This window comes from Dermacentor albipictus, chromosome 4, assembly GCF_038994185.2.
Source record: "Dermacentor albipictus isolate Rhodes 1998 colony chromosome 4, USDA_Dalb.pri_finalv2, whole genome shotgun sequence".
NCBI lineage: Eukaryota > Metazoa > Arthropoda > Arachnida > Ixodida > Ixodidae > Dermacentor > Dermacentor albipictus.
This window is the reverse complement of record NC_091824.1, coordinates 116,951,856-116,966,122: the sequence shown is the minus strand read 5'-3', so window position 1 is coordinate 116,966,122 and position 14,267 is coordinate 116,951,856. Positions and strand designations below refer to the sequence as shown.

The 14,267-nt window shown below is 44.2% G+C and overlaps 1 protein-coding gene and 1 long non-coding RNA gene across 6 annotated transcripts in view; one reads left to right on the top strand and one right to left on the bottom strand.

The window, feature by feature from the left end:
- Positions 1 to 14,267, top strand: part of LOC135914658 (uncharacterized) — a 79,541-nt gene that overhangs the window by 5,826 nt on the left and 59,448 nt on the right. The window lies entirely within an intron of this gene.
- Positions 3,779 to 14,267, bottom strand: part of LOC135914659 (uncharacterized) — a 77,142-nt gene continuing 66,653 nt past the window's right edge. For all 3 annotated transcript variants that reach the window (XR_010568369.2, XR_010568371.2, XR_010568370.2), the window contains 2 exons: positions 11,656 to 11,894; positions 3,779 to 4,243 (listed from right to left, as the gene is read on the bottom strand). This is a non-coding gene — a long non-coding RNA (uncharacterized lncRNA). The remainder of the gene's footprint in view (positions 4,244 to 11,655; positions 11,895 to 14,267) is intronic.

The window sequence follows — 14,267 nt, the reverse complement described above, 5'->3', positions numbered from 1 at the left end:
TTGAAACGGAACTGAACTGAAGAAACAAGAGAGGAGTGTACAGACAGATCGGTATGTGCAGTGCCTGTCAGTTTTCCATTTTTCCCCACCAATTTTTTGCGCTGTTTAAAGGGCACGATCGCAGTTCAAAACGCGCGCCAAGTCGCGCCAAGTGCGACGCAGCTTCGGCCGTGAAAAAAGCAAACCCATCACATCATCGAAATCAGTTGTGGCTGTCTCTTGTACCAGATACTACTCATGCCTACGCATGGCCGTGCTGCCAAAGTTGAGTCCATTCAGCTCTGGACGGGAAAAGAAGGGAGCTTTGAGCGACATGGCCATTGCATAACCTTCAACCACCGCACCCCACTGACCACCGCGCTCTTGAGTTTGTGATACCACGCGACCACCACCACCTCTGCTTTCGATGACGTGAATTGCCTCCTCCCTTCCCGCCCAGAACCGCATTGCGCTTGATGAGCGTTTTGGATTAGTCGTGTAAAAGCAGCTGTACTTAATTACTTTTGGCGCTCGCGGCGAATGGAGGCTTCGTACCGTAATCATGGAGTCAACAGCTACTTAAAAGCGATAAATAAATAAATAAATAAATAAATAAATAAATAAACGGCTCAGACATTTTTCGTTTCATTACTCCTTTAAGAAAAATAGACAAAAGTGAGCAAGTGCAAGCAAAAATTTAGGCAAAAGCCGTTAATGCCTTTCCGAGACTACTACACATTTATTAATAACGCATGTGATTCGGAGACGCGAGGAGAGAGAGATGAAGAAACTCTTATTATTATTATTTTTTTGCCACCACATGAATTTTTATGAAAAACAATCAATCCACGACCTCGCTTGCTGCGTTTGACAGGGACGAATATTTAGATTATCTGCAGTTTATTTCATCAGACATCAACAGCTCTGTGCTACCTCTTGGCGCACATATGTACAGTCAGTAACAGTAACAATAACTGCCTAGTAAGAAGCTGTTACTAAAGCTAGCGTTACTAGCTGCAGCTACTAACACGTTGGTAACATATTTTAGAAGCAATCCATGACTTATACTGATTAGCTCGTAATATCATGGAACCATAGTTTTTTTAGGAGCATTCATGAAGTCTGGTAAAGACAGCGAGGACAGAATTAAACGAGCGCTAGCGCACGTATTTTGTATCCTGATGTTTTCTGTACCAAAACATCAAAGAATTACCAGAGTCGTTGGGCTCCGATATTTACCAACGGGGACAAAAATCAACTCTCTGCCAGCTTTGCCCACCGCGTGCCATGACGTTGAACATTTCTCGTCTAACAGAGGCGCCATCCCACGCCAAGGAAGCAAACGAGCGGTTTTGCAGTTCCTCCCGGTTGCACAGGTGGCAGCAGAAACGTAATCTTCTTTCTGCGCTACGAAAGTTCATTTCGCATGCATTAGAATGTTTGAACCACACCGTTTGCTATGTTGCACGCATACGCAAAAAAAAAACAAGTAATGACAATTCAGTATCGACCTTTTCGACGATTGATTGGTCAGTAAAGCTTCCGCAGACGTGTAGATGGTGCGCGAATGCGGGTGTATTCCCGACTGAGAATTTAAATAACACAGCATACTTAAGGGTCAGCGTTTTTGGTTGCGACTAAAACCCGCTGACACTAGTACACCAAAGTTTGCTTTTCTCAATTCAAATTTTTGTAATGGGCGGTAAAGGCGAGTATTCGAGTTGAAAAGGATGCGCGATAAAAATGAAAAATACCGTTCGGTCACTTCTCGTTTGGTATTTACGAGCATGTGAAACTGAAGTACTACCGCGCGAAAGCGCCATGCACTTGCTTCATGATTGACAATCATCAGGAATTTAGCAAGCAAAGCACGCTCACAGTTGTCACAGAGGACGTCGGACTTCTCATGCTAAATGCACATGTTCTGTTCAGAGACAGCCGAAGCTAAAGAGACTTGGGCTTAATTCAGTCCTTGAGAGAGATACCACTTCACAGTGACAGATGCTTATGGCTGTTTCTTGTTGCATTCTTAGAGGCATTTACAGTTTCATAACTTACATGACTAAGAAAGGAATGGAGTGGTTTCCTTCGAAAGCCACTTCTCCCCCTTGAATGAACCAGTTGTGATCAGCAATAATACTAAACTATGTTAAAGCGCCTCTAGTGTCAGCGTGTGCAGTGTGAGGGCGCGGAAAAATTTTCTAAACGACTGTTTTTACATGTTGTATGTTATATATAAAAACGATTATTATGAAACACAGACAGACAAAGAGAGAGAGAGAGAGAAACGGAGGATATCTTTATTGAAAGGCAGAGATTTTTGCCGGCACACGTGACCACTGACATGCTACTTGAACATGCTAGGGAGGGGAAAGAGGATCGAAAGGTGCTAGAGGAAAGTGGCAAAAAAAGAAAAAGGAAATAATACGGTAGTATAGTTAATAATGATACCTACTGGTGAGAAAATGGCGAAAATTACAGTACTTCAGTACATCGGCAAGTTCAGCACATTGTATACATTACTTGTAGTGAGCCCTGTAGATCCATGGATGACACCTGGAGTATAATGTACTAGTTCACTCTACCCGGGGTGCACACGTGTAATAAGAAATCTTTACTGAGACAAACGTAATTTTGGGGCATAAATATAGGCAGACTATGTCACGAAAGCATGTCTGCAGCGAAGCTGAATTGTACCTTTCCATCGCTTATTTTACTTATTGCCTTCACATTGCTTATATTCACGACCTATGCAATACCCCTGCATGTTTAATGAAATTTTACAAAGGATAAATTTTACCGTTACGAATGCCACGTCTAGAGCTCATGTGTTTGTGAAAGCTTTGTGAGAAGTTGTTTTTTCCAACTATGTTTTCTGTTTCTTGTTGGCGTTTGCCCACAAACTGGCCACGCCACTTGGTTACGTGGCGCCTTTCTTTCCATTGGTGAAAGTTCATCCACCAACCACCGACCACGAATGCGGGCGAAAAAAAGTCAAAGAAAGCTTTCCGCTTTAGAACGTGTCTGTCCCTATAGGCTTGATAACAACGTTCGGGGTTTTACACGCTGTAAGACTAACAAATGTGCGCTGCTTAGCGTGCGCTATACTATAGCGTATAGCGTACGCTATAGCTGCGTGCGCTATACTATAACTGTCTCATGAGTACTCCAGAAAGTGGACGGGAATAAGGCGCACGGTAGCTGAAGTGGAGTTTGTATTCCACGTGCAGCCAGTCTTTGTTTTGATGTTGTTGATCTTGTCCCCTTTCCCTTTTTATTTATTTATAATTTCTAGATTTCAATTAAATGACTGAGTAGTACCCCCTATATGCTTTCCTTGCATTTATTGTCTGTTGGCTCTAAGGGTTGTGATCTTAGTATGAGGCATGCCGTAGTTGTTTGTCAGCCCCTGGGTTTCTTTAACGTGCGCATAATTCGCGGTTCAAGAGCGTATTTTCATTCCGCCTTCATTGGAATGCAATCGTCATGGCCGGGACCAAACCTGCGACTTCGAGGTCAGTGGCGCAACGCTCTAGCCACTGGGATACCACAGTGGTTTAGCTGAGGCGATAGGCTAGTAAATTTGTGAAGGGGCAGCAAATAGGGATGACATAATTATGTGCAGCTGTAGTCCGTCTTTCTCTTAATAGTCTCGTTTTTAATGCGCCCGAAAAACGTCTAAACGTTAACGTCTAAACGTCAAACGTCTAAACTTCAAACATATGACAGCTAGGTTGGTGAATTATGTAGTTAGCTTAACATAGGAACAAGCAACAGGACGCAACAATAGAGAGGGACAGGAGCTCAAGCTCCATTAGAGTATTTTATTCAGTGATGCATGCCACAATGTATGTACTTGATGATTTAGGAAGCATGAGATTATTCACTGAGAAGACGGCATGATGATTTTTTTTTTTCGGAAGTATTGCCGTTGGGCGTAAAGAATGAGAGGAAGTTAGATAAAAGCTTCCAGCCCTGCATTGTGCAATAACTGCAGCAGTGCCTTTCCAGGTTTATTATCCATTATCCAGTGTTAATAGTTTTCGGATAGGTTTGGCTTCAGTTTAACCTTTCTTAAATTCTTAATTCCGGTCACCCGAGTTCCAGAACACATCCAAAGCAGGCGTCTAGCATCTGACGTTGACATAGCAGCCAAGGACTCGGGGCACCTTCCTTGGTCGTCTTTTGTCGATCCCCAAACACAGGTGACCGGTGGTGTAAGGGCCACTCCATCCCAAAGCATCCAAAGAGATACTTCTTGCGCCTGGAAATAAAGCAGAGACACGGGGAGATAAAGGCGCGGGTGTCCCATCGGCGGTAGACTTCAGTGTTTGGTGTAAAGCACAGGTAACCGACGGAAGGGACACAGATGTCCCAGGTAAGGCAGGTGATCGAGCTAGTTAGTCTGCCGTGTCATGCAAATTATTTCAACCATGTTCCTCCACTCATTGCACCTCGATACTAAGGAGTGAAAATTTGGGAAGTCTATGTCCTCTCTTGACATATTTGTAGGGTTCTTATTACTTGCTTATGGTGTTTCGCTACACTACGCGAGTCAGTGTAAATTGGCACTCTCTTTATGTTGGGTACATCACCAATTGTCTTGATGGCGTCCTGTTTGGCTGGCCATTAAAGTACGCCAAGCCATCTCCTGCCTACGTTATTTCGACAGTAAGACTATAATAACGGCACTTCCTTAAGAGGAAGCTTTAGCTCGGGTGCTTCTATCTAAATACACGTTCGCTTTTCTCGGCAACCACAGCACCAAATTTGGCGAGGTTTATTGCATTTAAACGAAAACCCTAAAGTTTAGTGAATGTTCGTTTCGAATGTTTGATTTAGGTCGTCAATATTTTATTAAAATTTATATTATATTAAAAATCGAAAATTTTCAGAACGAGACTATCAACTTTACAACTCAGTAACTCAGGAATAAAAAATACCACAATTCTGTGAATTGCCTCTAATAGTACATCTAAACCGAACAAAATTGATATGTTACACATGAATCTAAAAAACAATTTGTGTCATGGAAACACAGCTTTTGCAGAACCCTCATAAACAACGTAACAAATTCAGTTAAGGTATAAGATGACATATCGAACTTGTCCGCTTTCAATGATCTAATGGATGCCGTTTATGGAACCGCGATATCTGTTCTTGATGCAGAGCTATCAATTTGTAAACTTCGTGCTTATATTTTTTCGAACGCGAATTTTCGAAAATCCTTTTAACAAAATTCAGTTCCTAAATTGAAATTCCGCTTACAACAGTAACTAGAATTTAGCTTTCTCTATCAAATGTAGCAAATTTCATTAAAATCGGTCCAGGGGTTATCTCAGAAAAGCGTTTTTGCATTTGCATGTATTTGAATAGGCCACGTCGCAGTTGGGCCCGAGCTAAAGCTTCCTCTTAAATACAGTTCATTTTGATTTGGTATAATCTGATTTTCGCCCCGGGTTCCAGTATTTGCTGCATACCGCGATTTTCATACGCCGTGACTTCTCCATAAACGCGCAAATAACTTTGTCGACGTTAACTCTGGCAACCGGGGTGATGCATGGACCTGAGTGTCGACGTGGTCACTCCTGTAGAGCGGTGATGCGAGCGAAAGACTGACGCCACCCCGGTCTATCCACCTACCCCCCCTCCCCCCCCCCAAAAAAAAGAAAAAAAAACTTGTCTTTATTACACAGCTTCCCTCTATCCCTTTTCACCGGTGACGTTACAGGGCCGGTGCACACCTGTGCGTGGCCAAAGCAGAGATAATCGATAACACTACATCTTCCTTTTTTTATTTTCAGGAAGTGTTAAGACATAGAAAACAGATGAATCAGTATCGACCTACAGTATGCAGCTTTCCATTGTAGCCCTATCGCTGTGGCGGTCTTATTTCTCAAGAGTAGCGTGTGATATAACCACCAGGTCGCCCGTCCTCCAATGATGCAGCCGGCATTGAATTTAGCGTAGAAAGCTGTGCCGAGACCTTGTATTCCTCGGATTGCCCTGCAACGTTCGGAGTCGCAAGAAAGTCATATGACGGGTCATTCGCGCCGTTCGCTCGCTGTACCAGACCAACGCCCGTCTGTTTGTCTCCAGCTCGAGCCCTTCGGCTGCCCCACCCGATAATAACGAGACCACAGGACTGGACTCAACAGTTACCGGAATTCAGCTGTCTTTTATCGACACCCTGTTTCCTTGGGTGAGTAGCGGTATCCGGATTACAGCATGGCGACAGTCGTAGTCGAGTTATGCGACGCATTGCGCAGAGGGGATCAATTCTTTAAGAGAGTCTGACGAATATTGCTAAGGCAGGCCCCAGTGTCCCTCACAGCCCTTTAAGAGAAGACTACAAAACGGTGCTGATAGGTCAGCAAGACTTTGACTCTACAGCGTGCAATATTTGTCGCGTTGTTTTACCTTTCCAAACAATATCTGCTGAAAATCAACCATTTACTTCGAGGCGCCGATTGGCGGTGCTTCTCAATATAGCTCGTGACCTGTCTATACGAGGCGGTGCACCGGCGAAATCGGGCGGAACGACAGTGACTTCCGCTCTTGAATCAATTTTGTGACTTACGCGTACGCCTTTGATAGAAACTTCTGCGTATCTGGGATTTGAGCCATTGAATTTCCCGAAGAAAAAGTTTTGTTGGTCGCATTTTAGAATGGACATGCCCACCTAATTGTTTTCTGTTTATTTTATTTTACTTATTTTTATTTATTTATGAAATACTGCAGCACCTGGAAGGCCCAAGCAGAAGAGATAAAGTACGTTTACAATAAAGCAGAGCATGTAGAATCGAAGTACAACACAAATATGTTGCGACAAGCCCATTAGAAAAGTAAAATGTTACATTGTACAGAAGAAACAACAAAGTCATTTTATGCAACACAGCTTCAGTAGTGCAAAAGTACAAATCATTATTAAACTAGAAAAACAACAGCAACAATAACAATGACAGGTTCAACAACAGGTTAATTAAACATGAAAAACTCAGTCAATTTATTTAGATATATGTTCAATCGAGTCAGTGCTGGTCAGTTCAACGGACAGGCCATTCCATTCTGTTATTGTGCGAAGAAAGAAAAAATATCTGAATACGTTAGTTCTGTCAGCGTGTTAGTGACGCAGAGTGACGATGTCTTGTTCCGCGGGCCGTTAGTGGGTGCAGGTAAGGCTGGGGAGAAAGAGACTATTTGCCTTTATTAAGTTTCAAAAAAAAGAAAGAAATGTAAATCGGGATTTTTCTTCCTAATTGCAGGGTTTGAACATTATGTTCAGTCATTAGCCGGCTTGGCGAGTCGGTTAAGGAATAAAAGATAAACCTTACTGCTTTACGCTGAATCATTTCTAGGGCATCAATGTTGTTTTTAGTATAAGGATCCCATATCGTAGCATCATATTCTAGTTTAGGACGGGCAAGGGACGTTTACGCAGTTAAACGAGTTTCAACGGAAGCATGTTTTAACTTGTGTCTGAGCAGGCAAAGTTTCCGGAAAGCAGAGTCGCGTAAGTAAGAAACGTGGGAGTTGCAGCAAAGGTTATTGGTTCATGTAACGCCTAGGTATTTGTATTCGCTAACCTCGTTAAGCGGCTGAGGTGCAAGGCTGTAGGCAAAAGATAGCTTAGTAAATTGTTCGTGATTTTCATGAAAACTGTTTTACTTGTATTTACATATCCCGATGAGCGCGCCAAGATTGTATGTTTTGAAGGCTGGAATGTAATGAGGTTTGATCTTGACGTCAGGTAATTTCGGTAAAGAGCAAACAGTCGTCGGCAAACAATTTAGTTTTTACAGTAGGAGTAACAGTGTCAACGATGTCATTAATATATATGTTAAATAACTTTATGTTAAATAACAGCGGCCCTAAAGCACTACCCTGCGGAACACTCGAAGTAACTGGAAGTTCACTATAAGTAAGTATCAATAACAACAAATTGCCTGCGATTAGTAAGGTAAGCAGCAATCCAATTTATAATATACGCGAGTAAATTGAGCAGCTCAAGTTTTGTTTTTTTATTAGCTTTGACTGTGTAACGAGCTCAAATGCTTTTTTGAAATCCAAAAATATGACGTCAATTTGTCCAGATTGGTCCAGTAGGCTAGCGAAATCATGAATAACAGTAGTTAATTGCGTTACAGCAGAAAAGCCCTTTCGGAAGCCGTGCTGCAGGGGTGACAAAATGTCCGTCTCCAAGAAACTTGTTAACTTAATCAGCTATGATAGCTCTAATAGTTTACAACAAGAGGAGATGTGTGACATGAGGTGATAGTTTGCTATTAGAGTGGCATTGTCCTTAATTTTTTAATACTAGGATAACACGGGCAGTGAGCAGGCTCTAGGAAGCACAGCTGAAGACAAAGATACGCGAAATATAACTAAGAGCTGGGATAACAGTTCAGCGTATCTATGAAGAAAAGCATAGGATATGTTGTCTGGCCCAGGAGTTGATTTCGTTTTTATATTTAAAAGCATAGAAAAAACGCCAGACATTGAAACTATATCATATTCATCATTGTGCGTGATGCGGTCAGAAAGAGGGAGATCTGACGAGGTCATAAAAGTACTGTTAAAGTACCTCTTAAACTGTTCCGCAATTTCCTGTTTCGCGATTAGCGTCGTGCAAAATCTGGATGAGTGATTTACGTTTTCTGCTAAGAAAGCCCCAAAACTTTTTAGGGGCAGTCCGAATAAACTTCGCCAACACATGCTGAAAGTAGTGTAGTTTGGAATTGCTGATTGCTTGGTTTAATTTTGTTTGAAAGGTAGCAACTGTGACACGAGAACTACCTTGTCGTCTTAAGCGCTTGACGTTCGTTTTGATGTGCAAGATTTCGCGCGTCATCGGGGATGTAGCTTTAGATGTTTTCTTAGTTTTGTTAGGGATGAAGTTATTAATGCAATAGGCACAAATGTTTTTAAAGTCGTTTCAAACCTTAACGGTGTCATGTCAATTGAAGCTACTAAGATGAAAGTCCGAATAGTCAAGTACGCTTTCGTCCCTGGCGTGCGAGAAATCTCTGAAAGCAGCAACGTTGCATTCATTAGTTCAGGTTAGCTCAAGGGAGCAAGAAATAGACACGCTCATGATCAGAAATTCATTTTTCAACGGAAACAGAAGTGTTCGAAGGACCGACTTACAAAGACAAGATCAAGTATTGTGGCCGATGCGGCACAAGTTCGTGTCGGTTGTGTCACAACTTGCTGTAGGTCATGCTTTAAGATAACGTCCCGCAAGGAATTAACATGTATATTCATTACGAAGCTGAAGGAGCCAGGTACCCAATCAATTCCTGGGAGATTAAAATCACCGATAAAATTTTTGTTCATGTGTAAATGACACCATGTGTTCATGTATATTATGTAGGAAATGTGCAGCCGAATCAGATGCACGATATACAACAAATAGTAACATAGATGTGTTCCACAAGGAAAGTTTTAAAGAGATGGTCTCGATGCTGTCAGGTTGACACAAGAGATCGCTACACCCGCCGCCTCTCGTAGGTCTGTCACGACGGAAGGCCCGGTAATTTGGTGGAAAGACGTCCTTATACAATTCCGTGATGCAGCCACGTTTGAGTGATTACGACGATGTGTAGGTTGTGTCCAAGAATAATCGCCTCGAGTTGGTCACTCTTGTTCAGAACACTTCGGGCGTTTGCATTTAGGATTCGTAGTTCTTTGGCGTCAGTGGAATGAAGTCGATCATCGTTCAAAGTGTTGCGGTCTTCATGAATTTGAATTCTTGTGTTCGTGGCTCTGTCCCATCTGAACAAATCTTTGTTTATGCGCAGTTTGTCGCTTATCAATCTGTCTGTCTTTCCTTTATTATTTTTTTCCACTTTCGCACAATCCCACAGCAGCTTTCGCTTCCTTAGAGTATGCCCTCAATAATCATTTTGGATGTAAATCCTCGTGCCCTATAACTTGTGGGCACAATTTAAAATTTGTTCTTCCTCGTTGTAATCATGTAGGGAAAAGAATGACTGGCCTCTCCTGGCCTAGTCTACCTAGGCGATGAATTCTTCCAATCGAGTGGCCGTGCACGTTAGGCTTCTGAGAAAATTCACGATCCTTAAGCACAGCATCAGTTACCGTGGCGTTTTCGCGAACACCGAAGACTACCAGATTTGAACGCCTACTCCTATCTTCCGGCAGAACTATTTTGGCTTCGAGGGATTTAACAGTGCGTTCAAGATCATCCACTCGTGCGGCGCGTTTTTCTAACGCAGAAAAACGAGTACCCTAATCGGCAAACAGCCTTTCTAGATTAGCTTGCTGCGTTCTAAGCCCCGATACATATTTAGCCAGTTTATTTTGCTGGAGTTAATTCAACATATCCGCACAGTAGAAGTAGAACTGTGCAGAACACGTTATATGCAACAATAGCATATCGCCAGCGGCACGGGAAGACTACAAGACAGTGGTAGTCACCCTTATTTGAAGTGGAGTAATAACTAACCTGCACGAAGAAGAAGAATGGTCTGTTAAGCCACAAGCCTGTCGATGGTCCGCAGTGCCCACTGGCAGTGTACGGTTGCAGCTGTTCCTTTATAATTCTATGCGTTGACGTCACACGATATGCAGGTGGCGCTTGAGTTGAAGTTTCCATGGTGAATGTCAGCGTGACGTCGAGGGACAGACGATATGGCACCGATGAAGCAGTTGTGTCGTGAACACACTTGGTAGGTTTCGACAAATTTTGCTGGCTTGCCGGTGTAAAAATGCAATCCGTTCCGGACAGGCCAAGAAGGAGCACCTGCACGAAGCAGAAGAATGGCCAGTTAAGCCACATGCACGTCGATGGTCCGCCGTGCCCACTGTCACTCTCTAGTGACACACCACGGTGAAATGCCGTTTGATTCCACAGACCGGTGCTGGACGTGCAGGGCACCGGGCTTTCGGGTGGCTCGAATGAAGGAAATCATCTTTATTCAAGGTCTTGCAGGCCACGAGAGCTTTGAGCTCTCATGGAACGTCCGCAGAACTGGCACCCTTGCAGTCACCACTGTCCCTTGCGATTACCGCTGGAGCGACTGGAATTGCAGTTCTGTGGTGCCATCCTCCCAGTTGCTGGACGGTTTCCTCGATGTTCATTGGCCCGTGTCAAGTTCGCCGGTTGACGCCTCGTTGCTGACGGCCCGGAATTCCCGTTGCTGCTGGTGAACCATATCCTTGATTCTGGCCCTCGCCAGAGCAACCGCTAGCGTAATGGTAGCATCCACCTGAAGCGCTTACGACAACTGTGTGTCTTCGAGGTCGAAAACAAATCTATCGCGGATCATTCGCTCTCAGAAGTCTGCCAATTCACAGCGGTCGACAAGTTCATGCAGGGTTGTCACAAAGTTGTCCGCACTTTCTCCGGGCTCTTGTTTCCGGCGACGAAAGTTTGCGCTTTCATAGACTATAGCCTTCACGGCCACAAAATTGGCTTCAAGCATTTTCTTCACCGTCTCGTAGCCTCGAGACTCGACTTCGGTATTTATTTATTTATTTATTTATTTATTTATTTATTTATTTATTTATTTATTTATTTATTTATTTATTTATTTATTTATTCCTCAAATGCCCCTGGAGAGGGGTTTTACATGAGGGTTTTACATGAGTATGGCCGAACGTCTGAAAAATTTTTCTGGCCTGCCTGCCCATGGTGTACAAAACCGTTCTCACCTGGGCTTCCTCCGTTCTGTTGTTGTGCCCCGATGCGTAGCGGTAGTCATCGAATGACATAATCCATCCTGGCCATTCGGAAGTCCGGTTGAAGTTGAACGACGTCGGTGGGGGGGGGGGGGAGGGGGGGCTACCGCTGGCGGGACCGTCATCGCGCCGACCGATGCAGGGTGAACGCCGCAATGGCAACTATAGAAGGGGAGGTCGATTCCACTTCGGACACCATGTCGTGTCCGCTCCTGTAGAGTGATAGTACAAGCGAAAGACTGACGCCACTCCGCTGTAGCCACGTACCCCAAAAAGCCCCTCTGTTTATTATGCAGTCGCTTATTATCCCTTTTAACCAGTGGCGTCACAGGGTCCGTGCAAACCCGTGTTTGGCCAGAACAGGGATAACCGATAACACTACACTGACAGCGAGCTGATTAAGCCGCTCTTTAGATGTCATGTTTGGCAACTGTGTATTTACTATCTGCAATGCCGAGCGTTGGTCGATAAATTGAGGAGTGTATGAACTTTTGGGAACACGTCTCTGTCGGATTCAATTAGAGCGTCCATCATGGCCTGCTAATTTGCCTTCCAGATCTCCCACTCACCATTTAGCATAGGGATATGGGCTTTTCTCATATCTCTGACGTAAAACTCAAAAACGGGTTGCGCAGACTTAAGTTTACTCTTGGCGACGTGCCTTAGTAAGACAAATGGTAAGCTCTGAATTGTTGTCAGGCGGCTTGCAAAGCGGCACTCGAGGGAGCCTCTCAAATCGTCGATATAGGAAATGAACGTGACTCGCCTGTAGTACTGATCTGCAGAAGCACTAGAATAATTCACCCGTTATTTTATTTTTATTTTTTCTGCTGACCGGGCACCCTTGGCACTTTGCAGTTCAACTCGAACTCGACCTCTCTGCGTAGAACCAAAACAAAATTACCCTGCTTGTATCGAGGATCCGAGAAAGTGATGCGAGACGCTTTTGCCCGGGTAAAAGCGATGACTTCCGCGATGTTAAACCTGCTCATGACAATATGGTGGAAAAATTACGTTCTTTCGCACGTGATGGGGTGTGTATTTCTTGAGGGACAGAAATGAGTGCCTCAATGCTTGGATGTGTGCTCCTTGTTCGCTTGCAAAAATGGCCGGAGAGTTTCACAAACCTCTTCTAGTAAAGGTGAAGAACCAGACACTGCCAACACTACAGGTTAGGTTAAGAATCAAACTCTTTATTAGGCGACGTTGTGCCTTGCAAGATAAGCAACATCAACATCATCGCCAATCTCTGAACTGACATGTTACCAATCTTCTATGTATACATGCATCACCACACATTCAAGAGTGGTCACTGGTGTTTATACGAACATTAAAATATCAATAATTTCTTGGGTGTTCTGTGCAAGAACCACGATAATTATGAGGCATGCCATAGTGCGCGACTGCGGATTAATTTTGATCACCTGGTATTCTTTAACACGCACCCAAATCTTTACGAACACGAGCGTTATCATTCCGCTCCCGTCGGAAAGCGGCCGCCGCGGATAGGTTCCAACCCGCTACCTCGAGGACAGCATCGCAACGCCATAGCCACTGAGCTACCACGTCGTTTACGCGTACATTCTAGAATGTGCAAGATAGTTCGCTTAGCGTGCGCAATTTGATTTTACGATAAGACTCTCTACAATAAACGACAGCATTAAAGAAATGTCGAATACAGTAGGTGCGTCTTGCGCTGAGCGATAACTTGATAACAGCGACAACTCGGTGATAAACACTAGAATGCCGAAAGCAGAACAGTGTACAGGTGACAGTCTACTGCTATACCCTACACGCAACGACAAGTGCGTCCTTCCTATGCTGCCAGACTGGGTCGATCCCGAAGGCGGTGAAATATGTCACGTGCGTATAGCGTCTAAAAAGCGCTAGCTCCCACAAGGCAAGGGTGCGGGAAATCGGAGCTCGCTCACTTTTATAACGAAATTGTTACTATTTGACGCAGAGCACTCCACGTGCATCTCAAAGCCGTGGCTTGCTCGAGGGAAGGACTGGCAAGGTTGTTATTCCATCGTGCTGCACACGCCTAAAGTGGCGCAGCTTTATGAATAGCCTTGTGAAGTGTTTGTTTTGTGCTTGTAGACACGGATATGGCTGCTTTTGCCGCTATGTATATACTTAATGGACTTACGTGTTTATATTTGCAATAAATGCTATACCGAAGGCGGGAGGGGGGAGGAGTGTATGCGGCCTAATGGGTACGGCATCTAATTGCTGCGCTGCGGGGTCCGTGGTTCAAGTTCCCCCGTCAGGCTCCGCAATTTCTCTATTACTAAGCTATATCCTTGAGCTAACACGTAGCTATTTTCGTCCTTGCCTACAAAAAAAATATGGGGTTTTACGTGTCAGAACCAGGCTCTCACTATGAGGCACGCAGTAGTGGGGGACGCCGGAAATTTGGACCATCTGGGGTTCTTTAACGTGCACCTAGATCTAAGTACACGGGTGTTTTCGCATTTCGTCCCCATCGAAATGCGGCCGCCGTGGCCGGGATTCGATCCCGCTACCTCGTGCTGAGCAGCCCGATGCCATAGCCTCTAAGCAACCACGGCTGGTCGTCCGTGCCT